The following is a 20,593-nucleotide window of genomic DNA, read 5'->3' as shown; positions in this document are numbered from 1 at the left end:
CTGACGTGACATGTTTTTTCAGAAAAAAACTTTACGTTTTATTTAATCACTCGCATACCCTTTAATTACGAAAAAGGACCTGATCAGAATTTGTTTTCTGAAAAATATACGCGCGAAAAGCCTTGACCACCACCGGGAGCCCGTCGGCCATCCGCAGCGTCAGCGAGGCCATCTGCCGCGGCGTGTACTCACCATCGACCGCCAGCTTGAACTCCTCGACCACGCATGCCACGATGGACTTCAACGCCATCTCCTTGCCGAGGCACATCCTCGGCCCCGTGTGGAACCCGATGTTCCGGAACGGGTTCTCAGACCGGAACGTCCCCTCCGCCGGGTCCAGCCACCGCTCCGGCCGGTACGCCCGCGCGCCCTCGCCAGTCGCCGCACACCGGCTCCATCCGCCCCATCGCCTATGCGTTGTACGACACGAACCACCCCGCCCCCACCGCCGTGTCGTCCGGGAGAACGTCCGCCGCCCGCGCCTGCATCGAGTTCACCGGCACCGACGGGTACAGCGTGCACGTAGCGCATCTCCCTCAGCTCGCCGACGTCGAACCCGGCTCCTCTGCCGGGACCGGGACGGCGGGCCACGTCCAGGCGCGAGGACGGCAACCAGAAGAACCAGGTGAGCGCGGAGGACGTCGTCTCCCGGCCGGCGAGCAGGAAGCAGATCACCGCGTTGCGGAGGGCCATCCTGGTGTAGCCCTCGCCCAGCTGGCTCGCCATGAACCGCGATAGAAGGGTGACAAAAGCTCCGGGCTTCCGTTTCGGCTATGGCTGTGACAAGGAAAGCCACAGCTGCAGCCGGAAGCCCTTAAATAGAAGCTTTTGGCTTAGAAGCCGGTAGACGGAAGCCCAACCAAACACAGGTCGTGCTTCTCGCAGCCCGTGGTCATCTCCTCCTATCGCACCACCGCGATGGACTCGCGGAGCCGCCGCTCGAAGCTTAGGTTGAGCGTCTTCTTTACCTTCGAGAGCCCCGGAACAGCGTAACGAAACCTGCCCGCGCTGAGTTTGGCGGCGTCACGGAACGCGTCGGCGAACCTGCTGCTCTCGGTCGCGGTCACGGTGCTCCCGGCATCATCCTCGCCGGGAGCTGTCGGGAGTCGTGGTCTGTTAGTGTTAAACATGACCCTACTATTCTATACATGTACGTACGTGTTAGTTTATAAATGCATGTATGTGTGTCTAGGAGTAGTGAAACCGAACAGGATTAGTACTAGTTGTTTATTGCTAGGCTGAGTAGTATATATATCCTTGAGTTTATCTTGTAAACACCATAACGAAAAGAGAAAAAGAAAAGCCCAGGAACGACACGCCCTGTAGCTATCAAAACAAAATCCATCCATCAGTTTCTCGTTTGCTAAGTTTACGTCCAGAACAGGTCGGTTCAGTGGAGATCGATTCGATCCAATCATAGCCAGTCGAAGCAAGGCAAGACTAGCCACACAATCCATCCAGCTGCCATCCAGCTGCCTGGCTGTGTGTTACCTCAGCACATACACGTACTTTTGATTTGATCTAGCGATCGAAAGCTAACATGGTCGAAAGCACCGCGAAGCCAGTGGGTTCGAATCCCCGCGGGAGCACTCATATTTTTTTCTAAAAAGACCAATTTTTTTCTGCTGAATAAAAAATATACGGATGATGCGTCCAACTGTATATAAACTTATTTTTTTAACCAAGTACAATCGAAGTCGCTCACATACATGACCGTATATTCAGCCTTATGAACGTATGCACACACACCCTATCTCTATGAGCATCTTCAAGAGATTAAGCCGACACATCATCTTAAGATTGACGAAGTCGCCACTAACGTCTTCGTTGTCGACGGAAACGTCTCCTTCCACTGAAAGCATAAATCCAAAAAAATGCAAACACCGATGTCAAGTGTGGGTTTGAACTCTGATGACCAGAAGATACCATAGTTTCCCTAACCATCCAACCACGGATTGGTTAAGCACGTTAACACATATTTGTTCACACAAAAGTTGTAGTAGCGGAGCGGGAGGAAGCGTGCACACCTAGCGGCTCGATCCGGATTTGAACCCCGTCGGCTGCGCGTGCGTCGTTTTCTTTTTCTTCTAAAAAAAATCGTCAACGCTTTTTTTCTTTTGACAAAAATGATGTATGCATGAATAAATAAAAAGTGAAGGTTTTTTCGTAAAAGAACATGCCACGTCAGGCCGTCAAGAGTAGTATCTCTCCTTGCAATTTACTCCTTCGATTCGATGGTCGCAGCAGAGGGTGGGTGAGAATTTAAAAGTTCAGTTCACGCATGCACCTACAACAATAGAAGTCTGAAGGATTCAAAAACCGCAATGCTGTTAGAATCTGCTAGAGCTAGCTCAAGCGCATCAAGAGGACCAGAACCAAGTTGTCATGGTTCTAGCAAAATACGCTAGGCAATCCTCTCTAGCCTTATTCTGATTTCCACTAACATGAGTAATACGATTTTGAGAGAGTGACATTATGTACTTAATTTTCTTCACGATTCTGAAAAGCTAACTAGTACATCCGAGTCAGCGTGTGCACGACATCACTAATGGGGACAGGGTATATAGTCCCGACCCGTAAGGGGCTTTAGTCCCGTTTCACCAACCGGGACCAAAGGGGCGGGACTAAAGGCCTAACCTTTAGTCCCGGCCCTGTTCCAAGCCGGGACCAAAGGTGCTTCATGTGGGCGCCTCGGAGCGTCCTCACAGGCAGGCCCTTTAGTCCCGCGTCTTTACACGGACCGGGACTAAAGAGTTTCAGATTTTGTTTATTTTTGGGTTTTAGGGTTTTAGGGTTTAGGTGTTCGGGAGATTAACGTGATGCCTCGTTTGGTATTCGGGAATTAGTTTCATATAATTCTAAATAGAAATAATTATGCATATATATATATATAAGATTAACTTATCTTACAAGCGAGCATATATATACAATTATATGGAGATCTGAATTATCGGGACTAGAGCCCGTCTATTCGATTACATGGACCAACATCAGTAATGACCCCTAGCTACACTAAATCGTCCTTTGTCATCTATAGCTTCCGTACTCAGAAAGGTCGCAAGCTCCTCTGCAACAGCAATCGCGCGTTGCTCTGGTAGGACCTTCTCCCTCATGGCCGTGTACTATATAAGAAGAGGAGATGAATATGAATATCAATCATGATAACAAAGAATGACGGGTAAAAATAGAGGTGTGAATGTTCATTGCTTACGTCGAATCTGTGATCCTTGTGCTCAGAGGTAAACGTGCGAATGGTCTCGCAAACATAGTATCCGCATATATGCGTCCCCGTGGCTGCTGGTCGCACTTTACGAGAATAGAATATATATAATCAGAATAATAATCTAGCATCATAAATGTATTGAAAATAGAAGTATATCATACTACTACTTACCTGAGCCGCTCTAAAGGTCAGCTTCTCAGGCTCGATACCGGGAGTCACGCACTTGAACCGCTTCCAAACCCTGCCCGACAAGGATAATGATTCGCTAAGTTTTTCATTAATTGATATATGAGAAAATCATCGAAAGAGACCGATAGAGCGCAAGAATGATTGAAATTACCATTGGAGCATGTCCTGTAGGCTTTGGAACTGTTCCAAGGGTCTCGATATTGGATCGAAGGCATCAACTCTTCCCTTATCAATTTGAATGTCCAACAGAATCCAATGGAAGCTGCACATGTGTGTGTGTGTATATATATATATATATATATATATATATATATATATAATAACTTATCAATTACACTTATAAGTGAATGGACACAACATTTACCCTCACCTGAAGTTGTATGGAAACAGTATGTGGTCATAGAAATTTTGATCTGTTAGAAACCTTAGAAGGTTTTCCTCCCTCTCCTTGGGTTTATCAGTTAGCGTCGCTATATGTATTTTATCTGGGTCAATAAACCCAATATTTAGGATGTTCCTATTTTTACAATCCAGAATCTTCATTCTGCATAATAGAGTACAAGTTATATATAGACAATGAATTGAAATAACTAAACAAGTTATATGTTGACAACGAATTGAAAAATTTACAGACAATAGCAACTCATAAGCGATTTGTCGAGGGCGTCGGCATTGTACATCTGGAACAGTTCATCAAAGTCGATATGGATTTCTTCGGGGCGGCCGTAGTACTCCCGTGGGACACTCACCACGATCATCGTTCTCCCATTCTTTGATTCCCTTAAGTACCATGTATGCAAGTGTGACGCCCTCGATTTAATCGTACGCTAATCATACACGCAAATGCGTACGACCAAACCCAAGGATTCACGGGAAGATATCACAACACAACTCTAGACACAAATAAAATAACATCAGCTTCATATTACAAGCCAGGGGCCTCGAGGGCTAGAATACGAAAGCTCGATAAACACACGAGTCAGCGGAAGCAACAAATATCTGAGTACAAACATCAAACATGGGGTGCCTTAGAGAAGGCTAGCACAAAAGATACAACGATCGAACGAGGCGAGGCCTCCTGCCTGGGGACCTCCTAACTACTCCTGATCATCAGCGGCCTCCACGTAGTAGTAGGCACCGTCGGGGTAGGAGTCGTCGGCGGCGGGGACCTCCATCTCCTGGGCTCCATCATCTGGTCGCAGCAAACGGATCAAGGGGACAAGGGGGGAGCAAAGCAGCGGTGAGTACTCATCCAAAGTACTCGCAAGTCTTACATCAGAACTATTCTAATTATGCATCAGTATCAAAGAAGGGGGGGTTATATGTGGACTGACTGCAGCAATGCGAGAATAGAGAGAGAAGGCCTAGTCCTATCGAAGACTAGCATCTTCAGGGTCTTGCAGCAATAGACGAGAGTAGAACAGGGGTAAAACAATAAATAGTCATATTGTTGCAGCAATATTAAGGTGAGGTCACGCCTAAAGATCCTCCCTCGACTCCCTGCGAGGAAGCAATCCCGAGGCAAACTAATTCCAGTTAAGTAACAATTGTAGTTGTAAAAGATCGGGGCACAACTCCAAGTCGTCCTGTAACCGTGGACACGGCTATCCGAATAGTTAATTTTCATCCCTGCAGGGGTGCACCACATGTCCCGTCACGCTCGATAACACTCTCGCCGGACATACTTTTCTGGATCCTGCCCGGCCTAGGAATATCGACACGTCGCAGCCCCACCTAAGACTAATCAGAGAGGCCAGTCCGCCGGTCTAAATCCTAAGCACAAAGGGTTCGTGGGCCCAGTTCCCCTTCACGCTCCTGCACGTGGCGTGGGCGGCCGACGTCAGTCCTAGCATCCCTTAATCACAAGCGCGATGCATCTCGGGACCACTCGGGCGCGCGCCGCTACATTGCTGGCATCTGAAAAGCTTCGGCTGATACCGCGACGCCGAGTACCCATAATTCTTCCCGCATAGCCGGTTAGTGCGAAAAGGTCTCCGACCAACCCAGATCAAATACCCAAATCCATTAGCATTTTTAATTAGGCCAACAACACAGTCTCACGGGAATCCACCCGTCTTACAACTAATCACCAATGATCCCAGTAACATGGTCGAGTAACTGTGTGGTTGTAACATCGGGGGGGAATCCGAGGTATCACCCTCGTTGGATTCCGAACGATGTACCCGTCAAGGTGGGTTTAGAGGAATCACCCTCGGGGGTCCCACACTTGAGGGGTGGCACAACAGAGGCGTCATCGGGAATGGTGAAAGAGGAATCACCCTCGATAACCACGACCGACTAGCTATACTACACAGATATCATCAGGAGTACTTAGCGAGGTGTCACCCTCGGTACCCGATAGTATCTCTGTAGCGTCGTACAACGAAGGGGGGGGTGAATGTGCTGTGTCGGGTCTGGCTCGTCGATTAGAGATCGAGACTTGAAAACAAGCGGGGCAACTGAACTACGGGGTCAGAGGGGATGACTGCTCCACCTATACTAAGCAGGTTTAAAGTACAGGACTGAAGTAGTAGTTCATCAAAAATGGGCTATGCATCAGATATAGGAGCTAACTACAACAGTAGCAAAATACTAATGCAAGCAGTAGGAAGAAATACATAGGCGATATAGGAATGATCAAGGGGGGGGGGGTTTGCTTGCCTTGCTGCTCTGCGGCAAAGGACTGATCGGCAGGGTCGTAGATGTACCCGGCAGCAGCGTCAGTCTCGGGGGTCTACCGGTAAGAAGAGGGGGAAGAAACAATAAATAATAGCACCGATGCAACACAAAGCATGACATGGAAAGATGCAGGCTAGACATGAGCTAACGCAGCAACATCCGTCATAGACGGGTCGGAAGAATATCTGACGATATTTTCCGGGTCTCGAGCTACTACCGGTTATACTGGAAACGATGGAAAAGTTCCAAGTTTGCTATGCTAGGGACGCGTGATAGACGAATGGACCGTGTATCCGGGTTCGTCTCGTTTTGATGATCAACTTTCATGTTGAAAATATTTTGATCTGACTTACGGATTATTTTATATTAATTTTCAAACTTTTATTAATTATTTAGGAATTAAAAACAGATTTAAATGATTTAATAGAAGGCTATTATGACATCAGCATGATGTCATGCTGACATCAATGGTTGACTGGTCAAACTGGCCAGTGGGTCCCCGTTGTCATAGACATGGGTTTTAATTAAGATTAATTATTAATTAATCAGATTAATTTAGTGGGGGACCCACGTGTCATACTCTAATTATTCTAATTAATTAATTTAACTAATATATCTATTTATTTATTTAATAAAAACATTATTTTTTTATTATTTATATTAACTATCGCGTGGGGCCTCCCTGTCATAGACAGCGGGTGCATTGGCCCCACCGGTAAGTGACCCTAGGCCAAAAACACATTTGTAATCACAAATACATAACCATACTAATGTCGTATTTCTCCACATGCCTATATACGCAAATACATACATAAATACGGGTATCAAATACATACATACATACATACGGAATACAACATTTGTTTTTTTTTCTCTCAAAACTCTCATCTCCCTCTCTCTGTTAACAACTATAACACAGAGGTTCTGTGCTAACTCCACATAGAAGAACCAAATGTTCAATCCTTCCTACCGGAGTCTACCATCGACGGATCGAAGCCTCGTTTGCCGGAACGGAACCGGGACGGCGAGGAGAACGACATGGTGGGAGGAGCCCGATGAGGGGCCCACCGACGTTGACGGGAGGGGCCGGTGAAGCCGGAGTTCGCGGGAAGGGGCGGAGGAGACGGCGTGGAGGCGTTCCCGGAGGCGGTGATGATGATGCCGGTCACCGGAGAGGTCTTGCCGGCGAGGGGGAGCCGGCCGGATCCGGCGAGGCGAGGAAGTCTCCCTGCGCGGTCCCTCCTGGACCGAGCGGGAGGAAGGCGGACGGGGGCAGGGTTGTAGGCTGGCGAGGTGGAGGGCCGAGGTGGCCGGGGCCCCTGCCGGCGGGGTGGAGGCCGAGGGGGGGGGGGAACTCGCCGGCGGGAGGATGAGGCCGTGGGGGGGGGGGGGAACTCGCCGGCGGGAGGAGGAGGCCGTGGGGGGGGGGCTCGCCGGCGGGAAGGAGGAGGCCGTGGAGGGGGCGACGGGGGAGCTCGCCGGCGGGAGGAGGCTCGCCGGCCAGGGAGGGAGTGGATCTGAGGGGGGGGGGCGAAGGGAGGAGAGTCGTGGGAAGGGAGTCACGGGAGAGAGAGGGTTCTCTCGTGGGGGGGGGGAGGGGCTGGAACGAGGGAGAGGAGCCCCTCGTGCGGGCGGGTGGGTGGCGAGGAGAGCCTCCCTGGTGGCGACGACAGGGGAGGGAAAAGGGGGGAGTGGGGCGGTTGGGTTTAGGGTTTGGGGGGGTTTTATACCTCCCCAATTAGGTGGGCTGGCTGGGTCAATTTGGCCGAGTTGGGCCGGTTGGTTTTGTTTCTTTTTTTTTCTTTCACTATTTATTTTACTATTTGATTTTTCTTTTTAAATACTTTCTTTTTCTTTATACTTTATTTTATCATTATTATTTTTAATACTTTCCTTTTTATATATATCCTTTTAATATTTGTAATGAACTTATAAAGTATTTTTCTTTTGTTTTCAAATTTGGAATCCGGATAGACTTGAATCAACGCGGGTCTGAGATGGGAATTCGATGACGTGGCATCATTAGCGGTTGATCACTGTAGCTTAATTACAATAATTACTGTTGCAAAAGTCGAGGATGTCACAATTCTCCCCTACTAACAAGAATTCTCGTCCCGAGAATTAAGAGGTAGAGGGAAAGAGCCCGGGGTATTCATCACGAAGATGATCCTCGCGTTCCCAAGTGGCTTCATCTTCAGAGTGATTTGACCACTGCACTTTAAGGAACTTGGTGACTTTGCGACGAGTTTTACGTTCACCTTGGTCGAGAATGCGGACCGGATGCTCTTTATAAGAGAGGTCTTGTTGTAGTTCAAGCATATCGTGATCCACTGCTCGAATAGGGTCCTTGAAGCAGCGACGGAGCTGAGAAACATGGAAGACATCGTGAACCTGAGAAAGGTTCGCCGGCAGTTCCAATTGATAAGCCACTCTTCCACGCCTTTCGAGAACAGTGAAAGGACCAATATAACGAGGAGCTAACTTGCCCTTGATTCCGAAACGGTGTGCACCTCTCATTGGTGTGACACGAAGATAAGCCTTTTCGCCAGGTTGATAGACCATATCTTGATGATGACGGTCATACTGACTCTTCTGACGAGACTGAGCAGCCTTCAGATTCCCATGAATAATGCGGACTTGATCTTCGGCATGTTGAATAATATCCGGACCGAAGAGTGATCATTCCCCAGTTTCTGACCAATTCAGAGGAGTTCGACACCTTCGCCCATACAATACTTCGAAAGGGGCCATCTTCAGACTAGCTTGATAGCTATTGTTGTAAGAGAACTCGGCATACGGGAGAGATTCCTCCCATTTCTTACCGAAAGAAATGACACAAGCTCGAAGCATGTCCTCAAGAATTTGGTTGACTCGTTGAACTTGTCCCTGGGATTGAGGATGAAATGCAGTGCTGAAGGACAGATGAGTCCCCATAGCCTTCTGAAAACTTTCCCAGAATTTTGAAGTGAACAAGCTGCCACGGTCCGAACTGATTATCAACGGAATACCGTGAAGTGAAACAACTCTTGACATATAAAGATCTGCCAGCTGACTAGCATTAATCGTTTCTTTGACGGCCAGGAAATGTGCAACTTTGGACAGTCGATCAATGACGACAAGAATAGCATCATTACCTTTCTGAGATCTGGGAAAACCAGTGACGAAGTCCATTTCAATGTGGTCCCATTTCCACTCAGGAATAGAGATAGGCTGTAGAGTTCGAGCAGGCTTTTGGTGTTCTGCTTTGATACGCCGGCATATATCACATTCTGCCATATAGCGTGCAATGTCTTGTTTCATGTTGGGCCACCAGAATCTTTGTCGGATGTCTTGGCACATCGTGGTACTACCCGGGTGAATAGACAATGGTGTGTCATGAGCTTCTTCCATCACCTTCCCAGTCATCCTGAGATTTTCCTTCTTATTTGGGACGAATAGGCGACCCTTGAAATACAAGGCGCCACCTTCATCAATAGTGAAAAAGGAGGGTTTACCCTTCGCAATATAGCTCTTAATCCTGTCGACATCATCGTCAAAGTCTTGTATATTCTTTATGGAGCTCACAAGATCTGGTTCAACCACTAGGTTACTGAGGGAACCCTGATTAAAAACACGGAGGTTCATCTTTTGACACTCTTCAGGAGGGGGAACAAGGTAACCCTGAGGAACAATGTGGAGGTTCAACTTACGGAATTCCTCTTGCAGACGATCGTGAACCTGATGAACTTGGAGGTGGTTGCAGTATGGCTTGCGACTTAAGGCATCAGCCATTACGTTAGCCTTGCCAGGGGTATATGATATACTACAGTCAAAATCTGCTATACGCTCCATCCATCTTTGTTGACGCAGGTTCAGCTCCGGTTGAGTGAACAAGTACTTCAGACTTTGATGGTCGGTGTAGATTTCACAGCGATTACCGACAAGGTATTGTCGCCATTCCTTCAATGCATGAATGACTGCGGCAAGCTCGAGATCATGAACTGGGTAGTTCTCTTCATGAAAACGCAGTTGACGTGAAGCATAAGCGATCACCTTGCGATCCTGCATTAGGACACAACCTATTCCTTGACGAGAAGCATCACAGTATATGACGAAATCCCGTTTCGTATCTGGAGGAGCAAGTACTGGAGCGGACGTCAGTTTGTCCTTGAGCGCCTGGAAACTTTCCTGACATTTATCAGTCCATTCATACTTAACACCTTTGTGAAGCAGGTTGGTTAAGGGCTTCGCAATCTTGGAGAAGTTCTCGACGAATCGACGGCAATAGCTGGCGAGTCCGAGAAAACTTCTGACTTGCTTGACATTCTTCGGGGGAGTCCAGTCAAGAATAGCTTGAATTCGTTCGGGGTTGACCGCAATACCATCCTTGGAAATCACATGACCAAGGTAAGTCACTTCGTCTAGCCAAAACTCACATTTGGAATACTTCGCATAGAGTTTATGCTCCCGAAGCTTATCCAGTACAAGACGAAGATGTTCAGCATGCTCTTCTTTGTTCTTCGAAAACACCAGAATATCATCCAGATATACCACGACAAATTTGTCGAGATAGTCCATGAATATATAATTCATCAATCGAGAGAAGGTTGCCGGTGCATTGGTTAAGCCGAAGGACATGACGGTGTACTCGTATGATCCATATCGAGTAACAAAGGCGGTCTTTGGAATATCCTCCTTGCGAACACGGATCTGGTGGTATCCCAATCTCAAGTCGAGCTTAGAGAAAACGGTGGAACCAACAAGTTGATCATACAAATCATTTATCCGAGGGAGAGGATATTTGTTTTGAATAGTGGCCTGGTTGATAGGACGATAGTCTTGAACCAATCGATTTGTCCCATCCTTCTTCTTAACAAAGAGAGAAGGTGCTCCCCAAGCAGAGGAACTCGGACGGATGAAACCCAGACGGAGCGAGTTGTCAATTTCTTGCTTAAGTTCAAGGAGTTCATGTGGTGGCATTTCATAAGGATGCTTGGCAATAGGAGTGGTACCGGGTACCAAGTCAATGACAAACTCGACAGCTCGAGCAGGGGGAATCCCCGGAAGTTCTTGTGGAAAGACATCTTGAAATTCTCGGACCACTGGTATGTTTTCAATCCCTTCAAGAGGCGACGCATTTAATGCATTCAAAGCATATAGTCGTGCCTCAGCATTACGGACGAGATGCGCATGCTAGCTTATTACTTCATCTGAAGGGTGTAGGAGGTGGATGGTCTTGGTGGCACAAACGATCGATGCCGTATGAGCTTTCAACCAGTCCATCCCCAATATGAGATCAATGTTGGATGACTTTAGTAGGATGGGGTTGGCAAGGAATTCCAATCCTTCAATTTCAACTGGAACATGGGGGCAAACCACAAAGGTTCGGCATTCGCCCCCAGGGGTGTTTACCACTATCGGGATGTTCATCTCTTCGCTCCTAATGTCATGCATGTATGCAAAATTTTCCGACATAAAGGAATGCGATGCTCCTGTATCAAACAATACAGAAGCAGGTACTGAGTTAACGAGAAGTGTACCCATCACGGTAGCAGGCTGGTCTTGAGCTTGACCCATATCAATGTTGTTGGCCTGACCACGAACATAAGCAGGCTTAGTGTTGAAGTTGCGGTTCTGGTTGTTGCCACTGCCAGTTGCGGGAAGTGTCAGCTGATTCGGATTCTGCCTGCAGTCTCTAGCACGGTGACCTGGACGGCCACACTTGAAGCACAACCCGTCCTCAGGGCGGGAAGGAGGAACTCGAGGTGGTGGAGCTGGAAGCCTCGGCTGCCTAGGTGGTGGAGGAGGCAGGCGAGGTGCAGCATAGGACGGCCTCGGAGTAGGAGCAGGTGCATGGTACATGTTGTTGGGAATCCAGATCTTCCGCTTCTGTGCAGATGAGCCCGAAGATGAACCCATGTCACGGTTGCGCTTGCTGCTATCTTTGTATTCCTGCAGACCAGTCTCAACCTGAATAGCCTTGTTCACGAGGGTGGCGAAATCAGCATAGTCCTGAACGAGGAGTGTCAGCTTGATATCAGGGTGGAGGCCTTCACGGAACTTCTCCTGCCTGCGTGCATCAGTCGCAATGTCTTCTTCAGCATAGCGAGATAATTCCAGAAATTCCCGCTGATAAGCATCCACAGTCTTGTTGCCCTGGACCAAGTTGTGGAACTCAGCTTCTTCCGGTCCATGATTCCCTGGGGAATGTATCGAGCACGGAAAGCAGCCTTGAACTCTGCCCAAGTGATGATAGTTCCATCGGGCTGAGAGCGCCTGTGGCTGTCCCACCATTGAGCAGCGGGACCCTTCAGAAAGTAGGCGACAAAGTTGACATAGCTCGCCAGGGGCACATTGGCAGACTCCAGCTCATAAGAAATGTCACGGAGCCAGTCATCAGCATCTAGAGGCTGAGTTGAGCTGCGGTAGATCGCAGGGTTGAGACGGCAGAAGTCTTGCAGTGTCACGCCTTGTGGTTGGTTCATGTTCGGCCTTTGGAACTGATCCATGAGCCCTTGCATAAATTGGCGGTTCAGCTCAAACTGTTGGATCATCCCCGCCATATACTCAGGAGGCGGGGGTGGTGCATCGTTGGCAGGGCCACGCGGGTGGCGAGCTGGTCTAACCATCCTGTTAAATATTTAGCAGGGATAGTTTAACATTAAAGTAACTGAAAGGCATCGCACGCATTCATGAAGTGGTTAAGCATAATGCAAGGGGAATGCGATAGATACTCCATAGTAGTTGAGTTCGACATACAGACCCATACATAAGTTCGATTACAGACTAACGATTACAAATTCGAAATTTGGCGATAGCCCGGACGCATTAGACGATACCCTCGACTCACTAGGCGGCGCGCAGGCACGCGGTGGAAGAGTACCACAATGAGATGTAGCGATAAGGCTACATCAACGTCGGAGAGGACGATCGAATCCTGGTAGCTGGCGGTGATAGAAGGTAGGGACAGGACCCTGTGTCCCGTTGTGACTGTGGTGAGGGTACCGCATCCAGTCGAGCAGCTGAGATCCAAGTGCAGGGGTTCTACCCCCAACATCAGTCCACTCGAGAGCTGATGGTAGCTCTGTCCTGCTCGGCTCGTGGATGCGCATAGGTGGAACCCTCGGACAGTGTGATGGCTGTAGCTCTCTCAACGCGTCGTAAAGACGAGCGCGCATAGCATACAACTCCACAGTCAGAGCTCGGAAAGCACGATCCATTGCCTCAGTGTACTGCACCAGAACCCACGCGTCGTAGCGACACGTCACGTAGGGGGCGCAGACAGCGACGTAGGAACGGTCGCTGCGCTCCCGAACGTCAGAAGCGTAGGCAGTGAGATCAGACCCAGTCTCATCCCCAGCAGGAGCATGTGGGATGTATCTGAAAGGGCTCTCCTCCAGGTGAGGGTACGCTCCACGGAGACGGGTGATGGCGATGTAGGCCGCATCATGGACGACCATCTCGACCGACACTCCGATACCACAGAACACGTGGCGCTCGAGGGTCTCGCCGCCCCTCTGGTCGAAGATGCGAACCTCAGCCTGGTACTGGTACTGGTTGTACTCGCGGAAATCCTCGAACATAGTGTACTCGGGGTACCAGCGATATCCCAGCCTGGTCAGGAGATTGACCAAAATGGCCGGGAACCCAGTCGTCTTAGTGGCCTGTGTCAGGCGCACGTGCTGTCTTGCGGGACGCATCTGAAAATAAGATTGACGGATGTCAATGACAGTGTGTGTAATACATATTCAGGAGAAAAAGAGTAGATAGTCCAGCGCTCCGGATCGATGTGATTTCGAGAACCTAATGTTAGAGTTAGTAAAATCTTTGACCGGAAAGAGAAGAGAAAGTAGAGCCCAGAGTATAGGAAAGGAGTAAAAGATACTAATACCACCCAATTGAGATGTGGGCCCGTAAGCCACAAGATCAGTGTTAGTAAAGTTTTTCAAACACTAGACTCAACTTCGGCCAAGGAGTTGGAAAGGGGGCTACCTACAGGCAGTTGGCTCTGATACCAACTTGTGACGCCCTCGATTTAATCGTACGCTAATCATACACGCAAATGCGTACGACCAAACCCAAGGACTCACGGGAAGATATCACAACACAACTCTAGACACAAATAAAATAACATCAGCTTCATATTACAAGCCAGGGGCCTCGAGGGCTAGAATACGAAAGCTCGATAAACACACGAGTCAGCGGAAGCAACAAATATCTGAGTACAAACATCAAACATGGGGTGCCTTAGAGAAGGCTAGCACAAAATATACAACGATCGAACGAGGCGAGGCCTCCTGCCTGGGAACCTCCTAACTACTCCTGATCATCAGCGGCCTCCACGTAGTAGTAGGCACCGTCGGGGTAGCAGTCGTCGGCGGCGGGGACCTCCATCTCCTGGGCTCCATCATCTGGTCGCAGCAAACGGATCAAGGGGACAAGGGGGGAGCAAAGCAGCGGTGAGTACTCATCCAAAGTACTCGCAAGTCTTACATCAGAACTATTCTAATTATGCATCAGTATCAAAGAAGGGGGGGGGGGTTATATGTGGATTGACTGCAGCAATGCGAGAATAGAGAGAGAAGGCCTAGTCCTATCGAAGACTAGCATCTTCAGGGTCTTGCAGCAATAGACGAGAGTAGAACAGGGGTAAAACAATAAATAGTCATATTGTTGCAGCAATATTAAGGTGAGGTCACGCCTAAAGATCCTCCCTCGACTCCCTGCGAGGAAGCAATCCCGAGGCAAACTAATTCCAGTTAAGTAACAATTGTAGTAGTAAAAGATCGGGGCACAACTCCAAGTCGTCCTGTAACCGTGGACATGGCTATCCGAATAGTTAATTTTCATCCCTGCAGGGGTGCACCACCTGTACCGTCATGCTCGATAACACTCTGGCCGGACATACTTTTCTGGGTCCTGCCCGGCCTCGGAATATCGACACGTCGCATCCCCACCTAAGACTAATCAGAGAGGCCAGCCCGCCGGTCTAAATCCTAAGCACAAAGGGTTCGTGGGCCCAGTTCCCCTTCACGCTCCTGCACGTGGCGTGGGCAGCCGACGTCAGTCCTAGCATCCCTTAATCACAAGCGCGATGCATCTCGGGACCACTCGGGCGCGCGCCGCTACATTGCTGGCATCTGAAAAGCTTCGGCTGATACCGCGACGCCGAGTACCCATAATTCTTCCCGCGTAGCCGGTTAGTGCGAAAAGGTCTCCGACCAACCCAGATCAAATACCCAAATCCATTAGCATTTTTAATTAGGCCAACAACACAGTCTCATGGGAATCCACCCGTCTTACAACTAATCACCAATGATCCCAGTAACATGGTCGAGTAACTGTGTGGTTGTAACATCGGGGGGGAATCCGAGGTATCACCCTCGTTGGATTCCGAACGATGTACCCGTCAAGGTGGGTTTAGAGGAATCACCCTCGGGGGTCCCACACTTGAGGGGTGGCATGACAGAGGCGTCATCGGGAATGGTGAAAGAGGAATCACCCTCAATAACCACGACCGACTAGCTATACTACAGAGATATCATCAGGAGTACTTAGCGAGGTGTCACCCTCGGTACCCGATAGTATCTCTGTAGCGTCGTAGAACGAAGGGGGGGGGGGGTGAATGTGCTGTGTCGGGTCTGGCTCGTCGATCAGAGATCGAGACTTGAAAACAAGCGGGGCAACTGAACTACGGGGTCAGAGGGGATGACTGCTCCACCTATACTAAGCAGGTTTAAAGTACAGGACTGAAGTAGCAGTTCATCAAAATAGGCTATGCATCAGATATAGGAGCTAACTACAACAGTAGCAAAATACTAATGCAAGGAGTAGGAAGAAAGACGTAGGCGATATAGGAATGATCAAGGGGGGGTTTGCTTGCCTTGCTGCTCTGCGGCAAAGGACTGATCGGCAGGGTCGTAGATGTACCTGGCAACATCGTCAGTCTCGGGTTCTACCGGTAATAAGAGGGGGAAGAAACAATAAATAATAGCACCGATGCAACACAAAGCATGACATGGAAAGATGCAGGCTAGACATGAGCTAACGCAACAACATCCGTCATAGACGGGTCGGAAGAATATCTGACGATATTTTCCGGGTCTCGGGCTACTACCGGTTATACGGGAAACGATGGAAAAGTTCCAAGTTTGCTATGCTAGGGACGCGTGACAGACGAATGGACCGTGTATCCGGGTTCGTCTCGTTTTGCTGATCAACTTTCATGTTGAAAATATTTTGATATGACTTACGGATTATTTTATATTAATTTTCAAACTTTTATTAATTATTTAGGAATTAAAAACAGATTTAAATGATTTAATAGAAGGCTATTATGACATCAGCATGATGTCATGCTGACATCAATGGTTGACTGGTCAAACTGGCCAGTGGGTCCCCGTTGTCATAGACACGAGTTTTATTTAAGATTAATTATTAATTAATCAGATTAATTTAGTGGGGGACCCACGTGTCATACTCTAATTATTCTAATTAATTAATTTAACTAATATATCTATTTATTTATTTAATAAAAACATTATTTTTTTATTATTTATATTAACTATCGTGTGGGGCCTCCCTGTCATAGACAGCGGGTGCATTGGCCCCACCGGTAAGTGACTCTAGGCCAAAAACACATTTTTAATCACAAATACATAACCATACTAATGTCGTATTTCTCCACATGCCTATATACGCAAATACATACATAAATACGGGTATCAAATACATACATAAATACGGGTATCAAATACATACATACATACATACGGAATACAACATTTGTTTTTTTTTTCTCTCAAAACTCTCATCTCCCTCTCTTTGTTAACAACTATAACAGAGAGGTTCTCTGCTAACTCCACATAGAAGAACCAAATGTTCAATCCTTCCTACCGGAGTCTACCATCGACGGATCGAAGCCTCGTTTGCCGGAATGGAACCGGGACGGCGAGGAGAACGACATGGTGGGAGGAGCCCGAGGAGGGGCTCACCGACGTTGACGGGAGGGGCCGGTGAAGCCGGAGTTCGCGGGAAGGGGCGGAGGATACGGCGTGGAGGCGTTCCCGGAGGCGGTGATGATGATGCCGGTCACCGAAGAGGTCGTGCCGGCGAGGGGGAGCCGGCCGGATCCGGCGAGGCGAAGAAGTATCCTTGCCCGGCCCTCCTGGACCGAGCGGGAGGAAGGCCGACGAGGGCAGGGTTGTAGGCCGGCGAGGTGGAGGGCCGAGGTGGCCGGGGTGGAGGCCGAGGGGGGGGGGCTCGCCGGCGGGAGGATGACGCCGTGGGGGGGGGGAACTCGCCGGCGGGAGGAGGAGGCCGTGGGGGGGGGCTTGCCGGCGGGAAGGAGGAGGCCGTGGGGGGGAGGGGCTGGAATGAGGGAGAGGAGGCCCCTCGTGCGGGCGGGTGGGTGGCGAGGAGAGCCTCCCTGGTGGTGGCGGCAGGGGAGGGAAAAGGGGGGAGTGGGGCGGTTGGGCTTAGGGTTTGGGGGGGTTTTATACCTCCCCAATTAGGTGGGCTGGCTGGGTCAATTTGGCCTAGTTGGGCCGGTATTTTTTTTTCTTTCACTATTTATTTTACTATTTGATTTTTCTTTTTAAATACTTTATTTTTCTTTATACTTTATTTTATCATTATTATTTTTAATACTTTCCTTTTTATATATATCCTTTTAATATTTTTAATGAACTTATAAAGTATTTTTCTTTTGTTTTCAAATTTGGAATCCGGATAGACTTGAATCAACGCGGGTCTGAGATGGGAATTCGATGACGTGGCATCATTAGTGGTTGATCACTGTAGCTTAATTACAATAATTACTGTTGCAAAAGTCGAGGATGTCACAGCAAGTAACACATATTTGTTGGGAGATCATCTTTGCTGACCAAAGGCGCTCCCATGACAAACTGTGGCTTAGGGGCTACCACAGCCTTGGGTAACCTGTCGTCTTGGGAAGCTAGAATGTCTTCAACTGGGATACCCCATTCATTCGCCCACTTCTTTGCTAATTCCAAATCTTGCCCGTGCACCAGAGGGGGGACATTCTCGGGTAACACCCTGAGGGGTGGGATCGACTGTTTGGCCTGTTGTCCCAGCTGAGGAACGTCTGATTTTTTTTGCCTGTAGTTGAACTTGATTTGCTCCCACTTGCACTTGCACGTGATCTGCTCTTTTTCACTTCCTTCTGCAATGTGCGTGTATAGTCATCAGGCTTATGGTGTAAGTCATACTGTGATGGAAGGGTCGTGAAGTATTTTGCATATGCTATTTGCTTCTCGGTGTATTCCGGGCGGGGCTTGGGTTTCTTCTTTTTCATCTGTGCATCATGATGTTCCTTTGCTATCCTGGCGTTTTCCTCGGGGGTACGATCATAAGGTCTGATAGGAAGATTAGCATGAGGTACCTTTGGGAGGGGCGACAGTTTGCGCTTTGGGGGGCTCTGTCGCTTAGAAAGTATCCGGAGCGTTCTTGCTGGCACGCTTCCGCTTAGTATCCGGAGCGGGCGGCGGCGGAGATGGACGACCCAAGTCCGGCGACGGTGATCGAGATGGACTCGTGTTGTGCTGGCCGACGTCATGTGGAGGGCTTGGAGGTGATGGAGGTGTAGGTGACCTGCGACGACTCGGAGGCGGTGTTGTCCTTGGGGCCGAGCCTGGAAGCTTGATGTAGTTCTTGTCCCATAGGATGACTCCACCCAATACTTCTCCGAGTGTCCTCTCATCTTATGGTCTAGCTATGTCGAGCTCCATATCATGAAACCCCGCCATGATTTCATCCACCCTGACTTTAGCAAAGCCAGCTGGAATCTCACGGCCATGCCAGCGTGCATCAGGGCCAGAAGGTAAAGCTTGTCCGATGGCCACCTTCATGGATATGTTCTTGAATTTCTCATGGAGTTCACATGATGTTGACTCCTTGATTCCATCCACGGGGTAGCCGGGACCGCCCTCTATCATTCTTCATGCATCGTCGGGCGGGGCCTCAGATTCAGCCACGTTTCTTTTCCGCTTAGATGGGGCGCCGGTAATATCAAGTGCAGGATCTTCCTGGCGCGCTAATCCTCTAAGCTCATCAATCTGCTTCTGTTGCTCGTTAATCCTGGCAAGCAACTGGTTGAACTTGTCATTCTCCTCATCCTGCTGCCGTTTCTTTGCTCTCGCTCGACTTCTGTAAGTGTCTTGGTCTCTGGCAAACCCAAGCCACCATGGGTAAGAAGGACCAAAGCCTCGCGTTCGTCCTCCATGTTCGTCATTGCCGAGGACCAGTGTGAGCAAATCTTTCTCTCTATCTACAGTGAACTTTCTTTTTCCCTCCTTAATTTCTTTCACTATCTTTTTCCAATTCTCCCTGGGTATCCTAAGACCGTCACTGCAGATGAGGTCCCCTGTTTCTTCGTCGTACGAACCACTTTGCGCAAGGAACCAATTTCTTGCTCTTAATTCCCACTCATCACGGAGTGGTTCAGGTATGATGCCTTTAGCTAGCAGATCTTGCTCTTTCTTACCCCACTTTGGGATGGCAGTCTCATAGCCCCGTGGCCCCAGCTTGTGGTGATATTTCTTCTTGTCGGCATTTATCTTGTTCTTTTCTGATAATGCCTGGGCATCTTCTGACTCCTTGTACTCTTGAAATGCCTTCCAGTGATTCGCCTGCTTGGCTAGATACCCCTCGAATACTGGCACTTTCTTTGTCTTCAGATAGTTTTTCCATAGCTTCTTCTTCCAGCTACGGAACAGTTCGGCCATCTTCTTTAGAGTCCACTGCTTGACTTTGGCCCTCAGTTTGTCTGCAGCGTCTTCATTCTCACATTCTGGGAGGTTGAAATGTGACATGAGATCATTCCAAAGATTATCTTTGTACCTTTCGGCGACATAGTCACTATCGGCTGCCCCTTTGCGCTTGTTCCACTCCCGAACGCTGATCGGGACGTGATCCCTAACGAGAACTCCGCATTGCTTCTTGAATGTGTCAACAACATTCTTAGGAAGCTTGGGTTCGCCCGTAGGCAATATCACCTCAAAGGTGTAATGCGTCCGTGCATCCAACTTTCTAGTCGGGTCTCGTTTCATAGCTTTGCTCGATGCGGAGACCTAAGAGGGAGAAACATTCGTCAAATGAATGTATATGTATACAATATAGAGCTATCTCCAATATTTTTCACATATTACAAGTGATTGTCGAACTTCATATGTATACCTCGCCGGACTTTATTATTTCTCTACCGGCTTCTCCATCAGTGGAGCTATCACCTTCTCCGTCATTGGACCTATCTCCTGCCCCATCGGTTTCATCTTCGTGTCGGTCGACCTCCATTCCATATCCGGAGGGGTTTAGATATGACGACGGAGATTCAGCTGGTTCAACGTCGGGGCCGTATTTGATTATATCTTCGAGAAGTTCTTCCTCTTCGAGGTTCCTGATATGTGGATCCATAGTTCTGCAAAAAACTGACATTTGATTAACTAATAAACTAACAAACTATATAAGAGGGGTTGGAAACTTCGAAGTGTCGTTTTATATAGG

The 20,593-nt window shown here is 48.6% G+C and overlaps 1 pseudogene; it reads right to left on the bottom strand.

Annotated features, from left to right (window-relative positions):
• Positions 1-13: 13 nt before the first annotated feature.
• Positions 14-20,593, bottom strand: part of LOC123425957 — a 76,475-nt pseudogene continuing 55,895 nt past the window's right edge.

This window comes from Hordeum vulgare, chromosome 2H, assembly GCF_904849725.1.
Source record: "Hordeum vulgare subsp. vulgare chromosome 2H, MorexV3_pseudomolecules_assembly, whole genome shotgun sequence".
Lineage (NCBI taxonomy): Eukaryota > Viridiplantae > Streptophyta > Magnoliopsida > Poales > Poaceae > Hordeum > Hordeum vulgare.
Note: the sequence above shows the minus strand (reverse complement) of the source record. Positions and strands in the feature narration are given on the sequence as shown.